The 23868-nt window shown below is 41.2% G+C and overlaps 1 long non-coding RNA gene across 1 annotated transcript; it reads left to right on the top strand.

Annotated features, from left to right (window-relative positions):
* Positions 1-952: 952 nt before the first annotated feature.
* Positions 953-2090, top strand: LOC124520637 (uncharacterized). The gene is made up of 2 exons (XR_006964351.1): positions 953-1251; positions 1492-2090. It is a non-coding gene; the product is annotated as an uncharacterized LOC124520637 (long non-coding RNA).
* The last annotated feature ends 21778 nt before the right edge of the window (positions 2091-23868 follow it).

Raw genomic sequence — 23868 nt, 5'->3', positions numbered from 1 at the left:
GATGCTAATGTCTGTGCTGAGGTGTTTTCTCTCAATAAACCCAAATTCATTTATCCTTGAGGTGAGGAGCCATGCTGAGTTCCATGCAGTAGTAGGAGGTTCAAAATCTCTCTTCCTAAAACAGGGTAGGTATCAACATCCCAGCATTCCAAAGCTGCAATGCTGGAATCCAGAATCTCACCAAGTCAATAAGCTCAGCATCACTAATCATCAGGGAAATGCAAATCAAAACCACAATGAGATATCACTCACACCTGTTAGAATGTCCATTATCAAAAAAACAATAAATAACAAGTGTTGGCAAGGATGTGGAGAACAGGGAACCTTTGTTCCCTTGAAAAAGGAATTCCTTGTTGGTGGGAATGTAGATTGGTGCAGCCACTCTGGAAAACAATATGGAGGTTCCTCAAAAAATTAAAAATAGAACTACCGTATGATCCCGCAATTCCAAAGAAAGTGAAAACATTAACTAGAAAAGATATGTGCACCCCCATGTTCACTGCAGCATTATTCACAATAGCCAAGACATGGAAACAACTGAAATGTCCAGTAATGGATGAGTGGATAAAGAAAATGTGGTATATATGTATATGTATACACACACACACACACACACACACACACACACACACTGGAATATTATTCAGCTATTAAAAAGAAGGAAATCCTGTCATTTTTGACAATATGAATAGACCTTGAAGACATTAAGCTAAGTGAAATAAGTCACACAGAGAGAGACAAATGCTGAATGATCTCACTTATGTATGGAATCTAAAACACAAAACAAAAACCAAACAAATACCAAACTCGTAGATACAGAGAACAGGTGGGTGGTAGCCAAAGGCTGGTGGGGGGTGAGTGAAATGGATGAAAGGGGTAAAAAGTTACAAACTGCCAGTTACAAAATAAATAAGTTCTGGGGATATAATGTACAGCATGATGACTATAGTTACTAATAATTTATTGCATATTTGAAAGTTGCTAAGAGGGTAGATGTTAAAAGTTTTCATCACAAGAAGAAAAGGTTTTGTTACTAGGTATGATGATGGATGTTGTGGCAACCATTTCATAATGTATACAAATTTCAAATCATGTTCTATGCTTGAAACCAATGTAATATATTTCAATTATGTCTTACTTTAAAAAACTGGAGAGAAAAATAAGACAATCATACTAGTGCATAGAGTTCATTTAAAAATAACTAATAATTTGAAATCTAATGTCATATTAAATGATGCTGTTAGAAAATAGGTAAATAGGGGCGCCTGGGTGGCGCAGTCGGTTAAGCGCCCGACTTCAGCCAGGTCACGATCTCGCGGTCCGTGAGTTCGAGCCCCGCGTCAGGCTCTGGGCTGATGGCTCGGAGCCTGGAGCCTGTTTCCGATTCTGTGTCTCCCTCTCTCTCTGCCCCTCCCCCGTTCATGCTCTGTCTCTCTCTGTCCCAAAATAAATAAAAAAAAAAAACGTTGAAAAAAAAAAAAAAGAAAATAGGTAAATAATTGCACACAAATATTCACTATAAACCACCACATCTATAAGATAACATAACTGCTTAAAAAGTAAAAAATGGCTTATATACAGAATCTCAGAAACCTCCATCATTAAAGAGGAACTAAAGAAAGAGGAAAAACACTGCATATTCATTACAATCAAAATAGTACCTGGGCACCTGGGTGGCTCAGTCTGTTAAGCATCCCACTCTTGATTTCGGCTTGGGTCATGATCTCACATTCAGTTGTGGGATCAAGCTCCCCATCTGACTCTATGCTGGGTGTGGGGTCTACTTAAGATTCTCTTCCTCTCTCTCTTTCCCTCCACCTCTCTTAAGAAAATAGTACCACGTGTATGTGTAATCAACCTAATGAACTGGTGAAAATTTTCTGTAACTATTATAACATGAAAATTTACATTTCTATTCATTTTTAAAACATTGCCAACTATTTATTTGGGCTCTTTTCTATAATATTTTTCTGAAAAATAGAATTGAAAAAAATCACTAAGTCTTCTGATGCTTAATAATAACTTTATGAGTGTGAAATTGTGAATAATCAGCCAATTGGGCAAAAATAAATTTGGTCCTTTGCTGCCTCCCTTTCGCCTTTTGTACAGTACTGTTCCAGGGTGCACAATTGTGCAGAGACCACAAAGTCATGTCATATTTCTTGGCCTTTACAATTTATATGGCAAAGTTGAATTAAAATTTAAAAACATTTTATTCTTTAGAAGGTTCAGAAAATCAGCTCCCCCAAGCCAAGCATGTGGCTTATATAATCAAAACAAATTAGTTGAATTACATGTGTTATGCAAGATTAAAAAAAATATATATATATACATATGTATATGTATATATATACACATATATATGTGTATATATATACATATACATATATATGTGTATATATATACATATACATATATATGTATATCTTCAAAACCAGGTGTGCAAGGGGGCGCCTGGGTGGCTCAGTCGGTTAAGCGGTGGACTCTGTTTCAGCTCAGGGCATCATCTCAAGGTTTTGTGAGTTCCAGCCCCTGGAGGGGCTTTGCACTGACAGTGTGGAGCCAGCTTGGGGTTCTCTCTCTCTCAAAAATAAAATAAACAAAACTTAAAAAAATTAACAATGCACATGTCAGCACCCAAAGCCTCAGTGCTGGGATCCACAGTCTGACATGAAGTCTGTTTGTTCGGCATTTGCTGTTAACCTTTGTAGGAGCCCCAAACCCGTCCGGGGGCAAGGAGTATGATGAGCACCACATTCCTCCCATTTTCATTATTCCTTCCCACCTCTCATTTGCAACCTCCCCTCAACCAAGTACTCTTTCGTCCTCCTACCTATGCCTATCAATATATGCATATTAACTGGGAGGAATGAACATCATGCAAATAGCCCAACTTTCAGTCTTAGTTTAGATTCAGTTACAACACACTGCTACATATTTTATAAATCAAATTGGATGGGGAGGTTTGCCCCATAAGGAGGCCCAGGAGAGGATGGAGGGGGGAAAGGAATATATTTTCCACTGTCAGAACCTTAGAAAAAACTTCGACCCGACATCTTCCTCAGTTTTCACAAGCGGGAAGCTCAATAAGCTTGAAACTGATTTGATATAATAGCTAAAACCTGATAGATAGAATTTCGTTTTTAATTTTTAAAACTTGGCCTCAGGTGCCAAACGAAAAAGGACAAAAAGGATATACGACGGTCGTTAAAAAGGAAAACCCAAACCAAACAAAAAAAGAAAAAAAGAGGAAAGGTTCAAGAGAAGAAGAAACAAACACGGCAGGCGCCAGCAATAATGCAACTTCTCCTTTAGCAGTGTGCGTCTAAGCTTCAGGCCAGGGCCGCCAGGAAGTCAAACGCCCCCCCCCCCCCAAACCGGGTTTACTAAGAGTTTCACTTCAGCAGTGGCTCTTTTCCCCCTCCCCTGCGGGTGTGGAAAGCAGAAGTTCGCGACATTAAAATAGATCCCATTGTGCACGCAAGAGTAATGCCATCAGCAAAGCGTCTCTTCCTGTCAGTGCACTTCAATTCTCAGCTGGCGCCGTGGAAACCCTGCCTTGGCTTGGGGGGGAAGCTTTCCAGTGTTCGCTGCAGCATTTGACCACTTGGTGTTCTGTAAATTCTGCAATAAATTCCTAAATGAGCCCTTGTGCCAGAGAAAGAAGTGCAGGGAAAAACCATTCTGACCTTCTCCGGAGCTCACCTCGAACCGGGGCACCTGTCACATCAGTCATTCTTCAGACGCCGGGGGCGTAGCTGCGAGGGACTCAGGACATTGGGATGTCACAAGAAAGCTGCCCTGATTTTTCTTTTGTTGTTTCTCATTTTTCTTTCTCCCCCCCCCCCTCCTCCACCGCCTCGGAAAGCCATAGAATGAAGCCACTTTACGGCTCTACTTCATTCTTATTCCTGTCCCAAATCAGGGGAAAACGGTTGGGAACCAGGGGAAATCGCTGAAAGCCAGAACTTCGCTGCACCATCAGCATCACCTGAGAGCTTGTTAGAGGCCTCACCTGAAAGCTTGTTAGAAATGCAGTCTTTCAGGATCCATCCCAGACCTACTGAATTAGAATCTGCATTTTAGCAAGGCCCCCCGCTGATACCTGTGTACAATAAAGTTTGAGAAGGCTGGGAAAGAAAACTTTAAAAATGAACTGGAGTCTTGCCCCCAGGGGCGTGCCCTTGTGTGAAATTTTGGGGTCACAGCGACACCCTGTGGCTGCTTTGGTAGTTGCTGTTGCGCTTTCCAGTGGGTAAGCTGTGTGTGACAGCAGTTAGTTCACGCATCACCGGAGCAACAGGTGACTGTGTGGTACCAGTCAGTGCCAGAGGCCTCTGTGTTGCGCCTCTCTCCACCACTCTGTCAGATGAAGAGATATGGGCCCTCTTCCGAGGATGCTTTCTACTGAAGCTTACGATGGCTTATAGGCTTAGCCATTCTCTGCGTTCGAAACAGCGGGACAACAGATCTCAAAGCCTTTCTTTACCCACCAGATTTGTCACAGAATTCACAAAGCCATAAAAACTCAGCGACACGAGATGGTTTTAGATATCATCCAGATGAGTGGTCCTTACCCTTCATGGATGACGATCACCATGTAATAATAGTTGCTTTACTGCACTTTCACTTTGCTTCAAGCACTGGTCTAAGCACCTGCATGCATTCAGTCATTTAAACTTCACAGGTCAGTGAAGCAGGTGATACATATCACCTCTCTCTTGTAGATCCTTGTCTGATAATTTTGTCAGTAGTAGTTGTCCACTGAGAAAAATCTATACTAATAAGAAACTGTTAGGATGAATCCAGTAACTCTCGAAAATGTATTTGCATTGAATTAAACCCAATGGCTTCTATATATATTTTGGGAAGAGTAGTGCAGATGTATAAGATATGTTATTTACCCCGCCTCGGACTGGGGTTGGACACGGACTTGGGTCCCCTTGTAACAGCTCCAAGGCTCTCCAAAGGATTCATAGCTCACAGGCTGGGAATCCCCAGTGCAGAAGCATGCCCCAAATGCTTTGTCGATGCCATGCCATACGATCCTGAAGACACCTAATTTTACCTGGTCTCTGATGCCTAGCAGGAACAGACCTGCCTTGGCCTTGGATGGCAGACTTTGGGGAGTAGCAGATGACGAAACCGACTTTAGGGAAGTTGCCTATGGCTACACTTCTAGCTTGAAAAGCTACAGCATAGGGACAGAGTCGTGGCCAATCTCTTTCTTCTGTTCTCCAACCTGTATACCCTAGGAAGAATAATTTTCCTGAAACACCGTTATGTTTGAGTTATTCTCCAACTCAAAATAACCCCCAATTATGCCCAGCTGGTTATGTGAGATAAAGCCCATTCTGATTGCCTTGGTTCTCAAAGCAAAATCTTGTACCAACTAACCTGTTTGTTGCTATTCCCTTCATGTCTCCCATGCTCTGTCTAGACTATTCCTCTTGTCCTCTGTGTTGTCAGTGGAGAATGAGGGTCTCAGAGGAGATCCCTAGGAGGCCAGCGTTGGCTAAGGTGACTCTCCATGGGAAGCACTGCTTTGGTTAAGTCACTTGGAATGCAGATAGATCCTTCATAGACACAGGAAAAGTTATATGGCCTTCTCTCGAGAGTAAACACAAGTTTACTGTAAAAAATACAATTACTGATTTGACCAGGTAAGTGCATATACTCGTGGGTATTCTGTTCTACCGGCCCCTATTGGAAGAAATAGCATAATCAGAAGGAAACTTGGTCAGCATGAGTCTTAGCCATCTCTTGTTTCTGGTTGCCCAGTATCAACTCCCCCTTCCTAAAAGTACATTATTTCCTTTTGAGGCATCCTTTTTCCCAGATATAGTCTGGGAGACAGTGACCAAGATTCTGGCACTTGCTGGTTAGTTGGTAGAGAGGTGGCCCAGACTCTTAGAACAGTAGACAATTGCGTGCTCTCTTCCTGGTATTTCAATCTTGACCAGAGGATCAAAGAAATAGAAAAGAATTCGATTCCATCCCCACAGTGGTGCCCTGGTCTTCCGGAGCCTTTGTTTAGACCCCCTGGTGGTCTTCGAATCCTATCCTCCAGGAATATCCTAGTTCCTGCCTGTTTCCCAGCTTCCACCTCATTGATTCTGTAAGCGTCCAACATCCTTCAAAAAAGAAAACAATCTTTTGATTAAGTCAATATGCTAGTCAGCTATTGCTAGCATGTGTTGTATTGAAAACAACCCTCAAAATCTCAGTTGTTTGTACCAACCAGAATTTATTTTCTAAACTCACAGTTCTGTTGGTCGGCCAGGGTGGTTGTGTCGGGCTTCAGTTCTGGTTAGGTCTGTTCCAGGTACCTCTCATTTGAAGCAGTGACTCAGGGCATGGTCTTCTCATGGTAGATGGAGGAGGACAAGGTAGCCACACAAGCACATTTACATGCTCTGTTAAGCATCATATATGTTATCCTACATTTTGTTGTCCAAAGCAAGTCACACGGTCAGACTTAAACGCAATTGTGTGGAGATGTGTATTCTGCTTACTCTACAGGTGGGTACTGCAAGGTCACCATTGAAAAGGGATCGATGTAATTGTGTTCTGTTACAAGGAGAGGGTGCAAGGTTAGGACCTTAACCTACCTTGGTTAGCCACAAAATAATAAAATGTTGACAGATTAATTTTAACATAGTTAATCTTATCAATCTTTGCCTTAATGGCTTGTGCTTTCTGACTCTTGTTTAAGAAATTTCTGGTTCTCGGGGCACCTGGGTGGCTCAGTCAGTTGAGTGTCTGACTTTGGCTCAGGTCATGATCTCGCAGTTTGTGAGTTCAAGTCCCGCATCGGGCTCTGTGCTGACAGCTCAGAGCCTGGAGTCTGCTTCAGGTTCTGTGTTTCCCTCTCTCTCTGCCCCTCTCCTGCTCACACTCTGTCTCTCTCTCAAAAATAAACAAACATTTTTTAAAAAATTAAAAAAAAAGAAATTTCTGGTTCTCGGGGCGCCTGAGTGGCTCAGTTGGTTAAGCATCTGACTTTAGCTCAGGACTTGATCTTGTGGTTCATGAGTTCAAGCCCCGCATCGGGCTCTGTGCTGACAGCTCAGAGCCTGGAGCCTGCTTCGGAATCTGTGTCTCCCTCTCTGTCTCTGCCCCTCCTCTGCTCACACTCTGTCTCTCTCTCCCTCAAAATAAATAAACATTAACAAAAATTTTTAAAAAAGAAAAAAAAGAAATTTCTGGTCCTGAGACCCAGGCAGGTCATAAGGATAGTCCTCTTTATTTTGTTTTTCACACATAAGTCTTTAGTCCACAGGACAGCTAAGGCAGGAACCCAACTTTACATCTTTGCTAATGGCTGACGGATTGTCCCAGTATTACTTATTTCATCCTATTCCCACTGATCCGTAATGCCTCCTTTGCCAAACGCCAAATTTCCCTAAATGCAGGAGTGTCTTTCTGGATTCTCTCTTATTTCATTGTTCTGTTCATCAACCCTTGTGCTGATATTGCACTTCTCAATTATCCCATCTTTAATCTTCATTTAGAATCAGCTTGTCAAGTTCCACTATACACACTAAAAATACTGATCAAAATTTTGTTTGGAATTTCTTTGAAGTAAAGATTAATATGGGGAGAAAGAGGGTTTTCAAGATAGTAAATCCTCCTCCACACGAACATGGAATATTTCTTCACTTATTTGGGTCTCTAATTACATTCCACAAAATTTTATAATTTTCTTCTTATAACATGCACACCATTTGTTAGATTTATTCCTAGAAATTTTATTTTTATGTTGGGATTTAAATGTGATCTTTTAAAAGTTACATCTTTTAACTATTTGCTGCCTATCTATGCAAGCCAGAAAATTTTATCATAATAGCAACATTTATGTAACCCTTACCATGTGACAAGCACTGTCCTAAGCATTTTATATGTGTGGAATTCATCAATCTCACAATGACACTATGAAAGAGGTATTGTTATTATAACTATATATGAGGGAATTGATGTCCAGAGAAGTGCAGAGATATTAAATAAATTTTCCAAGATCATAAATGGTAAAGCCAGGATTCAAGCTCATTGTTCAACATCCAGGGCTCTAACCACAACACTGTATTTGCCTCTTAACCTTGTTAAGCTCTTGCATTAATTTGAATGATTTGTTTGTCTATTTCTTAGGCTTGACATGCAAACAACAAAAACAATAAATACTTTTTGGAAAAAAACGTTTATTTATTTTGAGAGAGAGAGAGAGCACTAGCAGAGGAGGGACAGAGAGAGAGGGGGAGAGAGAGAACCCCAAGCAGAGTCCTGTGCTGTTAGCTTGCAGCCCAACTCAGGGCTCGAACTCACAAACCGTGCAATTGTGACCTCAGCCCATATCAAGAGTCAGATGCTTAGCCAACTGAGCCCCCCTAAAGCAATAAATACTTTAGAAATCAACTAGCAGATATATGGTTAACACCCTACTGAAGTTGTGCAAGGGGTGCACGTGTGTGTGTGTGTGTGTGTGTGTGTGTGTGTGTGTGTGTTGGGAGGAAGAACTTTATTAAGAGCAGCATTCTCAGAGAGAATCGAATTCCCCACACCTTTGGGATTGCTGGTGGACTTCACGGAGGAGCCAGGCATATCGGGTACTGAGGCACCAGCCAAGTCAGGGCATCCTCAGGGAGGCCTGAATGGGGAAAGAGGCCCAGGGCCAAGTGCAACAGACAGTGTCAAATGACAGGCCTTCTCCTCCCCCCACCTCCAACCCCAGATTTGGGCTGAATCAAAGGGCCATTCAGGCCCCTCCCTTTCACAGACCAAGGCCAAGGGGGCTGTCCCTCGAGGCTGAAATGCAACAATCCCATGGGCTTCTGCTCCAAACAGGCTTGTGTTTGAAACCACAATATACTTGGCTCCGGTTTTACATGCATTAGTTTCTGGTGCTGGAAAAAAAAAAAAAAAGAAAAAAAAGGAACTAGAAGAATGAAAGGGGAGGTCTTGAGGGAGGGGGAATTCTTTTTCCAGTCTAGTGAATGAGGTTAATAAGTGGAAAAATAAAACTACTCTCCGTGAAGGGTATTTGGAAGGGTTACCAGGCCACAGTAATTAAAAGCAAATTAAAAGGCTATATCATTCATGCAGCCTCAATGGCTTCTCTCAGCGCTGAGGGAACTGAATCTACCTCAGGGCAGTGGAGGCAGAGTGGGGAGGAGGGAGAGCAAGGAGGAGAAGGAGGGGGAGTTGGAGAGGAGGGAGAGCAGGGCGGAGGAGAAGAAGAGGGAGTGGGGAGGAAAGGAACGGAGAGGAGGGGGAGCAGGGAGGACTGCTTGTCCTCCCATGTGGGGTGGCAATCCACAAGCAGCCAGGACACCCACCTGTTTCTCTCTGTGGCATCCTGAATGCTAATTCACGAATTAGGGAATTGATTGATAATCTTCCCAAACCCCACTACAAATTGGACATTTGTTCACACATTTCAAAGGAATGTTTTCTAGGACTTTGCACAGTGTGGAAAAAACCCCACCAAACCAACCTTAGGTTTGGTCATCTTGAGTGAGTCACTTGAACCTCTCTCTCAGTTCCCTCTCTGTAAAATACAGGTGCAAACTAATCTATTTTGTCCAAATAGTGCTCTCCTGAGTTCTCTCCGAAACTTGGAACAGGTAGAGGGAAGGGAAATGGAAATATTCATTAAGCAATTCAGCCCATTGCGCTTCTGTCATTTTTGACCTCAGACCATTTTCAACACCACCTAGTTGAGCAGTTAATTCTAACAAGCCTGTTTCTGTGACATGGTAATGGTGTGTCAACAATCCTGGGTGACCGCGAAGGTCAGAGGCACTGCCTCTCATACTGGTTTGGCCCATATTGCCACCCTGTGGAAGGTGTGGAAGGTTCCAGCCAGCATCAGGTCTTTCTTAGGGAAACCTTTTCATAGGCCTGGTGGGTGGTAAGTACTTGCAGGTTCTGTGTTAGCGGACGAAGCCCTGTGGCCTGTGTTGAAGTGGACTCCCACAGATCTACATCGGTGTTTTCACAAATGCAGGTGAGACTTTGCATGAGATTCTGCAACAATTTCCCTGTGAAACCTTTCTTGAACTCCAAAGTCAGGTTATGATGTTGTCCTATGTTTTCCAACGCACCCTGGCTACTTGCTACCCTAGAACTTAAAGTTGTTAGGGGTATTGCCTGTTTACCCACTCTTCCTGTACCCTTTCTCTGGCTAGAAACCATAGCTTTTCACTAGGAATCCCCAGGGCCTAGCAAAGTCTTTGCCCTACAAAGGCGATTGTATTTTCTGAAAATAGCAACAGCAATATTTCCGGTTTCACGTGTTCTTCTACAAACTTTCCACTCCCCATCACAAGGCAGAATCTATTTCTCCTCTGCTGAGACCCAGGGTAGAGAGAGGGCAGGCTCCATGACGCCTCAATAAATAGAATCCTGCAGAATGCTTGACTTCCAAGGCTAGATTGTAAAAAGAAATAAGGCTTCTGCCTGATGCTGTCTTCCTTGGGATGTTCACCCTTGAAACCAGCCACCAGGTTGTGGGGAGCAAATGATGCCCCCAGCTGATAGCCAGCTTCAACTGCCAGGCAGGTGAATGGAGGGGCCTTCAGATGATAGCATCCTGTAGCCTTCAAGTGTTGCAGTTGAGGCATCAGACATTGTAGGGCAAGACAAGGTGTCTCTGGTTTGTCACGTCCAAATTCTTGACTCCCAAAATCTGTGAGCATAATAAATGTTTGAAGTGCACCACAAAGTGTTGGGGTTATTTGCTACTCAGCCCTAGTATTTGGAACAGTGGTCAATGATAGACACTAAACACATTAGTGAATGGCCAGACAGTGTTCCATGAGATCCCTGGACCCTCCCAGGAGGTAGAAAAGAGATACAGTTATTCCAGGAAATAAGTGGAAATGCATTGTGTTTCTCTAAAGTTTTAAGGCATAAATATCCGTAAATACCTACTATACTATAATAGAAAAAATTCTTTTAAAAATCAGGATATAGGGGTCCTATCAATCCATGAAATGGAGGAAACTTAGATGCATGTTACTAAGTTAAAGAGGCCAATCTGAAGAGCCTATAGATTGCATGATTCCAACTAATGTGACATTCTGAAAAAGGTGTAACTATGGAAGCAGTAAAAAATATCAGTGGTTGCAGAAGGTTGAGGGGAGGGGATGAATAGGCAAGGGACACAGGATTTTTAGGGTACTGAGACTATTCTCTATGATACTATCATGGTGGATATGTGTTATTGTACATCTGTCCCATAGAATGCACAGTGTGAAGCATGAACGTTGATGCAAATGAGAGGCCTTGAGTGATATGTCAGTGTTGGTTTCTAGATTCTAACACATGTACTACTCTGATGCTGATGGTGGGGTCAACTGTGTTGGTGTGGGGACAGGAGGTATATAGGAAATCTCTGTGGTTTCTATTCAGTTATGTTTTCTTTCCACTCATTTTTTCTGTAAACCTAAAACTGCTCTAAAAAATAAAGGCTAAGGGCACCTGGCTGGCTCAGTGAGTAGAGCATGCAACTCTTGATCTCAGGTTTGTAAGTTTGAGCCCCATGTTGGGTGTAGAGATTACTTTAAAAAAATAAATAAAAATGAAAAAAAGGCTATTTTTTTAATGTTTATTTATTTTTGAGACAGAGAGAGACAGAGCATGAACAGGGGAGGGGCAGAGAGAGAGGGAGACACAGAATCTGAAACAGGCTCCAGGCTCTGAGCAGTCAGCACAGAGCCCAACGCGGGGCTCGAACTCACGGACCGCGAGATCATGACCTGAGCGGAAGTCGGACGCTTAACCGACCAAGCCACCCAGGCGCCCCAAAAAAGGCTATTTTTTAAAGGGGTCATTTAAATATGGTCTTATTTAAGAGCCTAGGGATTCCTTCTTCCCTCTCCCCAACCTTCTCACAAATAAACAAGCTGTGGATTTTTAATGTTTGCTTCACTGCATTGGAGCTTGAGGGTAAAGTCCAACCACGTACATCAGGGGTACCTCGGGACTTAGTCTTTCCCTTCCTTCCTCTCTTTGGTGGACTTTGTGTTATCTGGGAGCCGGTGTGTTTCTAACATAATTTAAGGAGTCCTCTGTTTCTACCTTGAGTGACAGGGAAAAAAACGTGAACCTTAAAAGGCACAGAACTATATAAATGGCTTAGGAAGAGATTAAACAAGGATCCTAGGGCAGATTGAGTAACAAATAAAGTCTTCATTATTCTTGTTTCTCCAACATTTATTAATTAGTAACTGTTTTCCATAAAAGTATCAGCAGAATCATCATTCTTAAAACTGACCAACATAAACATGATGTTTAATTTTGTGTTGTAATTCATTAGATGGCATAATTGGCTCTTACTGTTATGTCTATTTGTTTAATAGATAGCTCCTCAGAAAATACAGCAGGCGACCATGTAGTTTCCAGATTATCTGCATGGAAGGTTAATGTATATGTACCTGTGTATGTGCACACACTTGCTACACGTCTTAGAAGAAGAGTGGTTTTCTCTCTGTGCCACAGAACCTTCCACCCTCCAAGGAGCAGAGGTTATTTTTTCTATTATTTATTTTTTATAATTTACATACAAGTTAGATGGTGCAACAATGATTTCAGGAGTAGATTCCTTAATACCCCTTACCCATTTAGACCATCCCCCCTCCCACAACCCCTCCAGCAACCCTTATTTGTTCTATATATTTAAGAGGCTCTTATGTTTTGTTCCCCTCCCTGTTTTTATATTATTTTTGCTTCCCTTCCCTTATGTTCATGTGTTTTGTATCTTAAAGTCCTCATATGAGTGAAGTCATATGATATTTGTCTTTCTCTGACTGACTAATTTCGCTTAGCATAATACTCTCCAGTTCCATCCACATAGTTGTCAATAGCAAGATTTCATTCTTTTTGATTGCTGAGTAATACTCCATTGTGTGTGTGTGTGTGTGTGTGTGTGTGTGTACCACATCTTCTTTATCCATTCATCCATCGATGGACATTTGGACTCTTTCCATACTTTGGCTATTGTTGATAGTGCTGCTATAAACGTTGGGGTGCATGTGTCCCTTTGAAACAGCATACTTGTATCCCCTGGATAAATAACTAGTAGTGCAATTGCTGGGTTGTAGCAGAGTTCTATTTTTAATTTTTTGAGGACACACCATACTGTTTTCCAGAGTGGCTGCACCAGTTTGCATTCCCACCAGCAGTGCAAAAGAGATCCTCTGTCTCCACATACTCACCAACATCTTGCCTGAGTTGTTAATGTTAGCCATTCTGACAGGTGTGAGGTGGTAGCTCATTGTGGTTTTGATTTGTATTTCCCTGATGATGAGTGATGTTTAGCATTTTTTCATGTGTCAGTTGGCCATCTGGATGTCTTCTTTGGAGAATGCCTATTCATGTCTTTTGCCCGTTTCTTCACTGGATTATTTGTTTTTGGGGTGTTGAGTTTGATAAGTTCTTTGTAGATATTGGATACTAACCCTTTATCTGATATGTTGCTTTCAAATATCTTCTCCCATTCTTTCGTTTGCCTTTTAGTTTTGCTGATTGTTTCCTTCACTGTGCAGAACTTTTTATTTTGATGAGGTCCCAACAGTTTGTTTTTGCTTTTGTTTCCCTTGCCTCCAGAGATGTGCTGAGTAAGAAGTTGCTGTGGCCGAGGTCAAAGAGGTTTTTGCCTGCTTTCTCCTCTAGGATTTTGGTGGTTTCCTGTCTTATGTTTAGGTCTTTCATCCATTTTGAGTTTATTTTTGTGTATTGTGTAAGAAAGTGGTCCAGGTTCATTTTTCTGCATATTGCTGTCCAGTTTTCCCAGCACCATTTGCTGAAGAGACTGTCTTTATTCCATTGGATATTCTTTCCCCCTTTGTCAAAAGTTAGTTGGCCGTACGTTTCTGGGCTCATTTCTGGGTTCTCTATTCTGTTCCATTGATCTGAGTGTCTGTTCTTGTGCCAGTACCATACTGCCTTGATGATTACAGCTTTGTAAAACACGTTGAAGTCGGGGATTGTGATGCCTCCAGCTTTGGTTTTCTTTTTCCAGGTTGCTTTGGCTATTCGTAGTCTTTTCTGGTTCCATACAAATTCTAGGGTTGTTTGTTCTAGCTCTTTGAAGAATGCTGGTGTTATTTTGATACATATTGCATTGAATATGTAGATTGCTTTGGGTAGTATTCACAGTTTAACAATATTTTTTCTTCCTATTCAGGAGCATGGAATATTTTTCCATTTTTTGTGCCTTCTTCAATATCTTTCTTAAGCTTTCTATAGTTTTCAGTGTATAGATTTTTCACCTCCTTGGTTAGACTTATTCCTAGGTATTCTATGCTTTTTGGTGCAATTGTGAATGGCATCGATTCCTTGATTTCTCTTTCTGTTGCTTCATTGTTGGCGTATAGGAATGCAACCAATTTCTGTGCATTGATTTTATATCCTGCAACTTTGCTGAATTTGTGGATCAGTTCTAGCAGTTTTTTGGTGGAAGCTTTTGGGTTTTCCATATAGAGTATCATGTCATCTGCGAAGAGTGAAAGTTTTACCTCCTGACTGATTTGGATGCCTTTTATTTGTTTGTGTTGTCTGATTGCTGAGGCTAAGACTTCCAATACTATGTTTAACAACAGTGGCAAGGGTGGACATGCCTGTCTTGTTCCTGACCTTAGAGGAAAAACTCTCAGTTTTTACCCATTGAAGATATTAGTGGTGGGTCTTTCATATATGGCTTTTATGATCTTGAGGTATGATCCTTCTATCCCTACTTTCTTGAGGGTTTTTATCAAGAAAGAATGCTGTATTTTGTCAAATGCTTTCTCTGCATCTACTGAGAGGATCATGTGGTTCTTGCTTGTCCTTTCTTTTATTGATGTGATGTATCACATTGATTGTTTTTGCAGATATTGAACCAGTTCTGCATCCCAGGTATAAATCCCACTTGGTCGTGGTGAATAATTTTTTTAATGTATTGTTGGATCTTATTGGCTAGTATTTTGTTGAAAATTTTTGCATCCATGTTCATCAGGGAAATTGGTCTATAGTTCTCCCTTTTAGTGGGGTCTTTGTCTGGTTTTGGAATCAAGGTAATGCTAGCTTCATAAAAAGAGTTTGCAAGTTTTCCTTCCATTTCTATTTTTTGGAACAGCTTCAAGAGAATAGGTGTTAACTCTTCTTTAAATGTTTGGTAAAATTCCCCCTGGAAAGCCACCTGGCCCTCATCTCTTGTTTTTGGGGAGATTCAATTTCTTTACTGGTTATGGGTCTGTTCAGATTTCTATCTCTTCCTGTTTCAGTTTTGGTAGTTTACCTGTTTCTAGGAATTTTTCCATTTCTTCCAGATTGCCCATTTTATTGGAGTATAATTGTTCCTAACATTCTCTTATTATAGTTTGTATTTCTGCTGTGTTGGTTGTGATCTCTCCTCTTTCAATCTTGATTTTATTTATTTGGGTCCTTTCCTTTCTCTTTTTAATCAAAGTGGCTAGTGGTTTATCAATTTTGTTAATTCTTTCAAAGAACAAGCTTCTGGTTTCATTGATCTGTTCTACTGTTTTTTTGTTGTTGTTGTTGTTTTGATAGCATTTATTTCTGCTCTAATCTTTATTATTTCCTGTCTTCTGCTGGTTTGGGGTTTTATTTGCTGTTCTTTTTCCTGCTCTTTAAGGTGTAAGGTTAGGATGTGTATCTCTGACCGTTCTTCCTTCTTTAGGAAGGCCTGGATTGCTACATACTTCCCTCTTCTGACCGCCTTTGCTGTGTCCCAGAGGTTTTGGGTTGTGGTGTTATCATTTTCATTGGCTTCTATGTACTTTCTGATTCCTCTTTAGCTTCTTGGTTAGCCCATTCAGTCTTTAGTAGGATGGTCTTTAGTCTCCAAGTATTTATTGTCTTTCCACATGTTTTCTTGTGGTTGATTTTGAGTTTCATAGCATTGTGGTCTGAAAATATACACATTATCTCGATCATTTTTTACTTGTTGAGGACTGATTTGTGTCCCAGTATGTGATCTATCCTTGAGAACATTCCATGAGCACTGGAGAAGAATGTGTATGCCGCTGCTTTAGGATGAAATATTCTGAATATATCTGTTAAGTCCATCCAATCCAGTGTGTCATTCAAGGCCATTGTTTCCTTGTTGATTTTCTGTTTAGATGATCTGTCCATTGTTGCAAGTGGGGCGTTGATGTCCCCTACTATTATGGTATTGTTATCTATGAGTTTATTTATGTTTATGATTAATTGATTTGTATATTTGGGTGCTTTCACATTTGGAGCATAAATGTTTACAATTGTTAGATCTTCTTAGTGGATAGACTCCTTAATTATGATATAAGGCCTTCTTCATCTCTTGTTACAGTCTTTATTTTAAAGTCTAGATTGTCTTATATAAGTATGGCTACTCCGGCTTTCTTTTGGTGACCATTAGCATGATAGATGGTTCTCTATCCCCTTACTTTCAGTCTGAAGGTGTCTTTAGGTCTAAAATGGGTCTCTTGTAAACAGCATATAGATGGATATTGTTTTCTTATCCATTCTGTTACCCTGTGTCTTTTGATTGGAGCATCTGGTCCATTGACGTTTAGAATGAGTGCTGAAAGATATGAATTTATTGCCATTATGTTCCCTGTAGAGTTGGAGTTTCTGGTGGTGTTCTCTGGTCCTTTCTAGTCTTTGTTGCTTTGGTCTTTTTTTTTTATTTTAATCTTTTCTTCCCTTAGAGAGTCCCCCTTAAAATTCTTACAGGGCTGGTCTAGTAGTCACGAACCACTTTAATTTTTGTTTGTCTGGGAAACTTTTTATCTCTCCTTCTATTTTGAATGACAGCCTTGCTGGGTAAAGAATTCTTGGCTGCATATTTTTCCGATTCTGCACATTGAATACATCCTGACACTCCTTTCTGGCTTGCCAAGTTCTGTGGATAGGTCTGCTGTGAACCTGGTCTGTCTTCCCTTGTAGGTTAAGGACTCTTTTTCCCTTTCTGCTTTCATGATTCTTTCTTGGCCTGAGACTTTTGTGAATTTGGCTATGATAACCCTTGTTGATGGACAATTTTTGTTGAATCTAATGGGAGTCCTCTGTGCTTCCTGGATTTTGATGTCTGTCTTTCCCCAGGTTAAGAAAGGTTTCCACTATGATTTGCTCACATAACCGTTCTACCCCTTTTTCTCTCTCTTCATCTTCTGGGACCCCTCTGATTCTGATGTAGTTCCTTTTTAATGAGTCACTGATTTCTCTAATTCTTTTTTTTTTTTTTAATTTTTTTTTTCAACGTTTATTTATTTTTGGGACAGAGAGAGACAGAGCATGAACGGGGGAGGGGCAGAGAGAGAGGGAGACACAGAATCGGAAACAGGCTCCAGGCTCCGAGCCATCAGCCCAGAGCCCGACGCGGGGCTCGAACTCACGGACCGCGAGATCGTGACCTGGCTGAAGTCGGACGCTTAACCGACTGCGCCACCCAGGCGCCCCTGATTTCTCTAATTCTTAAATTGTGCTCTTTTGCCTTAGTCTCCCTCTTTTTTCTGCTTCATTGTTCTCCATAAGTTTTTCCTCTCTATTGCTGATTTGCTGCTCTGCCTCATCCATCCTTGCTGCTGTGGCATCCATTGAGATGGCAGCTCAGTTATAGCATTTTTTATTTCATTCTGACTAGCTTTTATCTCCGCAAAAAGGGATTCTAATCTGTTTTCAATCCCAGCTGGTATTCTTATTATCATGATTCTAAATTCTGGTTCAGACATCTTGCTTGTATCTGTGTTGATTAAGTCCCTGGCTGTCATTTCTTCCTGTTCTTTCTTTTAAGGTGGATCCCTTCATTTCATAATTTTGAAGGAAGAAAAGGAATTAATAAGGTAAAAAAATTAAAATTAAAAAAATTAAGAACAACACACAAAAAAATCAGATCCTAGGTGTGTTCTGGTTTGGTTGTTGAAAGGAGCTTGATAGATTAGAGGAAAAAAAATGGGAAAGATAAGATAAGATAAGAAAAGAAAAGAAAGGAAAGGAAAAGAAAAAATGAAAATGCTTGCAAATTTGAAAAAAATGAATACAATTAAACTGAGTAAAATGAAATAATGGAAGTAAAAAACAGAATTTGAAAATTTTACAGAAAAGTAAAAAGATATAGTAGAAAAAAATTAAAGAAAAATATTTTTAACAGAAATGGAAAATAAAAATAAATTTTTTCTCTTTTTGTATTCAAGAATAAGAAAAGAGAAGAAAAGAAAAGAAAAGAAAAGAAAAGAAAAGAAAAGAAAAGAAAAGAAAAGGAAAATTGGGTAGATGGACCAGCCAAAAAACTGTAGTACAATTGAAATTACATCGGTTTCCCCTGGAAGTTGAACTATGAAGCACTTTATAATCTGTAGACTAAACAGGTGGAGAGACTTGTGTCGTTCCTGAAGAGCGAGGTTGGCCCAATTGGGCAGAGCTCAGTGTAATGGCTTCATTCTCCACTAGACGGCACTGCTTAGCTTACTGGGGTGGATTGTTGTGGCACTCATAGGTGTGTATGCACATGTGCAGGAGGGGTGAAAATGGCATCACCCAGCTGCCCAGTCTCTAGTATCAGAACTCTGCACTCTCCCCGACCAGCAGTGGCGCACCCCTCCTTTGTCTCCAGCTTCCATCCACTCCCTGCTTTTACACTGTCTGTGACCAAGCCGTCAGGTTGCCAGGTAGCACCTCCATCCTGAGTTTTATCTCAGATGTGGCTGTGTTTCCCAACCCTCACTTCTGAGGGACTGCAGGTTGACTCACTCAGACCTTCTGGGGGAAGTTCTCATTGAGCAATGGCCAGGTGCCAGCCTGCCCCCAGGAACGTTTGGGAGACCATGCTGATGCCAATGTCCAAAGACTGTGGCTAGGTGCCAGCCTGCCCCAGAAAAAGTTAGTGCAGTCTTATAGCAGCCGCATTTCAGGGATTATGAAAAATCACAACACATATCTGGCACCAGGCTTACTCCTTAACGTCCTTGTTCCAGCACCAGCGAATGTGGTTATTTTCCAGGGTCTGCTGGGATCTTTGCCTGTGCGGAGGCCGCACCACTTCTACCAAATGTCCTCCCAGCAGGGGAACCACCTCTCTCCATGTGGTAGAAGGACCCCGAGGACCTCACTCTCTGCTCCTGGGGATTTTCCCTTCCCACCACAGTACTGCCAGGAATCGAGCTGCAGAGTTTCAGACTCTGTGCTCCCCACGTTTATAGAGTCTTAATGTAATTTAAACCCTCTCTCCTTTCTCCCTTTGTTGTTCAGTCCCTTGCATACTCTTTCTTTTCTATCCAGGTGCTTTTGGGTGGGGGGGGGAATGCTTTCTGTACTCTCCCTGCCCTCACCATCTCCATCTTCTCTCTGCAAGCAAAAACAGCTCCCTGCCCTCCATGGCTTTCTCCCAGTTCACCTCTCCACACCATGTACCTGCTGAGTTCTCTGGTTCAGGTTGTGCAGATGGCTGTGTTAACCCTCAAATCAGTTTTCTAGGTGTGCAGGATGGTTTAATGTTGATCTGGCTGTATTTCAGGGACAAGAGATGCAAAAAGACCTTCCATGCTCTTCCACCATCTTGGCCCCTCCCCCTCCACAGAGCAGAGATTTGATGGCAGTTTCAGTGCCCTAGGACTCCGCAGGACAGGGCTGATGAGAGGGAGGTCTGAGAGCTTCTTTCTGTGAGTTTTTCATATACAGATGATTACAACAGGTAGAGTCTTTTTATTAGTTAAAAATATTTTAAGAATGTGCATTTGTTATAAGGTTTTTTAGTTTTGCCAATGTTCAACACATATAAAAGTTAACACATCAAATGGTTTTATAAGGCTTCGCTTGAAAACCAGCCATTCTCTACTATCCCTTTCCCTTCCTGCTTTCCTCTCCATAGAGATGATCACTTCTAGGTTTTTTTTAAGTTTATATATTTTGAGAGAGGGACAGAGAGAGAGTGAGCACGTATGAGCAGGGGAGGGAGAGAAAGAGAGGGAGAGAGAGAACCCCAAGCAGGTTCTGCACCATCAGTAGAGCACCCATCATGCAGCTTGATCTCACGAAATGTGAGATCAAGATCTGTGGAGAAACCAAGAGTCAGTCACTTAACTGACTGAGCTACCTGATCACTTCTGTTTCTTAAAGCTGTTTCTTCTGGAAACTGTCTTCAGATTTCTACATTATGTGCTCATACTACTATTTTTCATACCCTTACCTGTAAAATGGGTTTAAAAATCTCAGAAGTTTGGTGTGGGCTTTAAAATGAATTAATTCAGGGACTGGCACAGTCTGTAGAGAATGTGACTCTTAATCTTGGGGTTGTGGGTTCAAGCCCCATGTTGGGTGTACAGCTTACTTAAAAAAATAAAATAATAAAAAAAGGAATCAATTTATAAAAAGCACTTTTAGCAGTGCCTGGAACTGTTGTTATATTAACTTTTTGGTTTTAGTTATTCCCTATTGTCTTCTTACTATAAAAACATTATGTTTAGCTGTGTTACAACACCCCCTTTACACACACAGTTTCCTCTCCTGGCCAGTATTTTTTTTATCATACGTTTTTAAGCTCTATTATTTAGTGTTTGCATAATTATAATCTTGAATATAGATGGTTGAACCACATAGAATATTATGACTACATTTTCTTTCTTACTGGAGTTAATAATTATCTTTTTTTTTACTTGTTTGTTTGCTTAGTACAATTAATTGTACAATTGGAATTGACACCAATTCCAATGTCTGTGTTTTTTTCACACCAGCAAAAAATTCTCTGATACCAATTGAATGTCCTACAATTCAATTCAATTCTGATACTAGGTACCTGGAGATAGTGCCAGATCCCACCGGTTAAGGGCTCAGTCCACAATACTGCCCCCTTCCGCACTTCAGATGCCAATTCCAAGTCCAGGTTGTCACCTGTGCTTCTGACCCCTGGGTATAAATCAGAGGTTCCCACTACCCCTTCCTTGGATTAGATTAATTTGCTAGAGTAGCTCACAGAACTCAGAGAAACATTTTACTTACTAGATTACCTTTTCTTCAGAAAAGGATATAACTCAGGAACAGCCAGGTGGGACAGCTGCATAGGGCAAGGTGTGGAGAAAGGGTGTAGAACTTCCATGCCCTCTCCAAGCCTACCATTCTTCCTGAATATCCATGTGTTCATCAACCAAGAAGCTTTCCAAACCCACTCCTTTTGGGTAATGATGGAGGCTTTATTACCTAGACATGATTGATTAGATCATTGGCCTTTGGTGACTGATTCAACTTCCAGCCCCTCTCCCCTCCCTGGAGGTCAGGGGGGTGGGACAGAAAGTTTTAACCCTGAAATCATGTGGTTGGTTCTCTGGCAACCAACCCCCATCCATATTACATATTACATAAGGACTGTCTAAAAGTCATTTCATCAGCATCACAAAAGACACTATCACTCATACCACTTAGGAGATTCCAGGGGTTTTAGGAGCTCTGTGCCAGGAACAGGGACAAAGACCAAATATAGATTTATTATAAATCATAATGTCAGACTTCACTTTCTGTGTACCCTACTTAAGTCATTCCCAAACTGTCCACCAGAAATGTAAATCTCTTCTCAGTATGTTGAGGGGAAGATATACTTCCCAGTGCTCACTTTCCTCCTTCCCTACAGTGACTGGCTGTCTCTAAGTCTGCTGCACAGCTGTCACCCTGGGGTTGTCTTTTACTATCAATTCAAAATCCCTTTCTGTTCTCCTGTATATTAGATCCTCTTTTTTTTTTTTCCTTTCCATGAAATCTTTCTTGCTTTACCGTTTCGTTTTGAGTGAGCACATCCTTCAGTACCTTCTTGGTTACAAATGTTTAAAAAATTACCTCACATTCACACATGATTGACAGCTGGGTTGGGTATAGAATTCTAAGTTGAAAATATTTTTCTCTTAGAAGTGTGAAAGTATTGTTTTTTTTTTAGCTCTCAGTGCAGTTCTTGAGAAGTCTGATATTTTTCTTTTGAATGAGGCTTGTTACTTCATCTCTGCATGTGTTTAGAATCTTCTCTTTGTCCTTGGAATTACAAAAATGTATAATTACATGTTTTGGTGTGGGGCTTTTAAAATCTATTATGCAGGAAACTCAATGAGTCCTCTCAATATGAAAACTCATGTCCTTCAGTTCTGAGGATTTTTTAAAAATTAGTTTTTGAATATTTCAATACCTCTATTTTCTCTGTTTTCTCTTTCTGGAACTTCTATTTTCTTCAAACATTGTAATTTTTGGTCTGGTCTCCAAAAATTTTTTGTGCTATATTTCCATGTCTGATATTTTTCTGCTTTCTGGCACATTTGTCAAAATTTATCTTCCAATCTTTCTGTTATATTTTGCATGTCGGTTGTCATAGTTTTAATTTCTAAGAGCTCAACAGTTGGTCTTACAATGAACTTTTACATAATGTCCTAATTTCTTTCTCTTCTTTTCCTCTGAGCATATTAATGATAGATTTCTGAAGTTTTCTTCTGCTCCTTGCATTGTTTCTATCTATACTGAGCTCTTTAAAAACTTATTATTTGTTTTGATCTGTTTTCGAATTAGAAAGTTTTCTCAGATGTTTGATCATCCTTAGCTCCCATCTCACATATAAGAATGAGACACTAAATGGGGGACCTGTGTGGCTCAGTTGGTTAAGCATCCAACATTGGTTCAGGTCATGATCTCACAGTTCATGGGTTCGAGCCCCAAGTCAGGCTCTGTGCTGACAGCTTGGAGCCTGCTTTAGATTCTGTGTCTCCCTCTCTGCCCATCCCCTATTCATGCTCTGTCTCTCTCTCTCTCTCTCTCTCTCTCTTAAAAATAAATAAACATTAAAAAACATTTAAGAATGAGACACTAAAAAAATCATGGGAAGCTGTGTGGGATGTGTGTGTGAGAGAGAGAGAGAGAAAGACAGTGTGTGTGTGTGTGTGTGTGTTTGTGTGTGTGTGTGTGTGTGTGTACACATGTGGTGTTGCGGGCTATAGGGAACTTGCCAGTGGCAGGAATTTTCTGGAGGGTGATCTTGCCGGGCTGTCAGCAATCTGAGACTGGAGTGGAGGAAAGGGGATAAGAGTCCACAGTTTAGGAAGTAAAATTCTACTTCATCCTCAATTTTCTGTATGATGCTCTGGCCTACCTTCTTTAGAGAGCCAGCCTCCGGATTTCTGGGGTGGGGGTAAACAGTTGGCAGATCTCGGTGCGAGTGTCTGTGTGCTTCTTGTACCAACTCATAACCTTCTGTTCTCAGCCTCACTTTCACCACAGAGCCACCACCTCCAGAGCCTTTCCAAGGTCCAGTGACTCCAATCAGCCTGCTCCAGGCTGCCCAATGTTGGCATTGGTTCAGCTTCCTTTGGTTGGCTAAGTCAGGAAGTACTTGTTCATAAGCCTTCCAGCCTCCAAAATATTTCTTTCCTTTTCCGCTTTATTTTCTCTTTATGTGGGCATATGTGGTCATATGCCCACTTTATTTCCTGTGGGCATATATGTATACACACACACACACATACACACACACACACACACATATAACCATTCACTGTCATTTTGGTGGGACTCGTGGTGGGTGGGGTAGGGGAGACATAAAACTGTAAATAATATTTTCAACTTGCCATTTTTAAAATTTTTTTAATGTTTATTTATTTGTGAGAGAGAGACAGAGTGTGAGCGGGGGAGGGGCAGAGAGAAGGAGACACAGAATCTGAAGCAGGCTCCAGGCTCTGAGCTGTCAGCACAGAGCCCGACGGGGGGCTCGAACTTATGAACCGCGAGATCATGACCTGGGCCAAAGTCGGACGCTTACCAACTGAGCAACCCAGGCGCCCCTCAACTTGCCATCTTTAGCAGGAGTTTTGAGTGATAGAATTCAAACAATGTAATGGTAAAATCTAAATGGAGCTGCATTAATTTAAT

The sequence above is a fragment of the Lynx rufus genome, unplaced genomic scaffold, assembly GCF_022079265.1.
Source record: "Lynx rufus isolate CCGP_SWC_20201006 ecotype Redwood Valley unplaced genomic scaffold, mLynRuf1.p SCAF_3, whole genome shotgun sequence".
Classification (NCBI taxonomy): Eukaryota; Metazoa; Chordata; class Mammalia; order Carnivora; family Felidae; genus Lynx; species Lynx rufus.
This window is presented reverse-complemented; position numbering and strand designations above follow the sequence as displayed.